Raw genomic sequence first — 763 nt, 5'->3', positions numbered from 1 at the left:
GAAGAGGAGATGAGTCTCCGAACCTTGCCTGGGAACTAAATCAAGGGTTCGCGTGCATCTGGAACCATACTAACCAAGGAATTTGTGTCCCAATTCCCAAGTCTTCAGGAGAAGGTATTGGCTTCTCTATAGTTAATCTTAACCTCTCCAAGTTGCTGGAAAGTAAATTACGTACAGTCGTTAATAACTGTATTGCTAATTGCACTTGGGGCAGAGTGAAAGCTCCGTTCGAGAATTAACCTCACAATACCTTTGGTGGGGCCTGGAGGGTGAACCAGGATGCTTTTTATCAAATTCCCCTGGAAAATTGGACTGATCTTTGGAACAAAACATGTAATAGATGGAATATGAGTGATCTGGTAACTCCCATGTTGGAAGCTCCGTTTAGATTGCCAATATCTCCTTGTCCTGAAGATTTGATGAACATACATAATGCATCAGGTAAATGGTGGAGCCAAACTCACTGTGCGAATCCCCACAGAATATCATGTACCCAAATCCCCTACTGGCCTCCACCTCCTGAAATGGAACCTTTTGAGCACCCATATACGGTTAAGTGGTCTCCTACATGGTGTATACAGATTCCAGATCACCCAGGCCAGGAATATGCTAAAATTAATAGAAGCAGGTATGAGTGGGCTTGGTCTATCAAACATATGTTGTATGGAGACACCAATCCCGATCATCCAGTTGATGAGAAATATGCTGAAGTCCCCTCCCCAGGATACTCTCAGTTAATGAACTGTACCACCACCCTAAATTG

This window comes from Aptenodytes forsteri, unplaced genomic scaffold (assembly GCF_000699145.1).
Source record: "Aptenodytes forsteri isolate BGI_AS27 unplaced genomic scaffold, ASM69914v1 Scaffold91, whole genome shotgun sequence".
NCBI lineage: Eukaryota > Metazoa > Chordata > Aves > Sphenisciformes > Spheniscidae > Aptenodytes > Aptenodytes forsteri.
The sequence above is the reverse complement of the archived record's forward strand: the minus strand, read 5'-3'. Positions refer to the sequence as shown.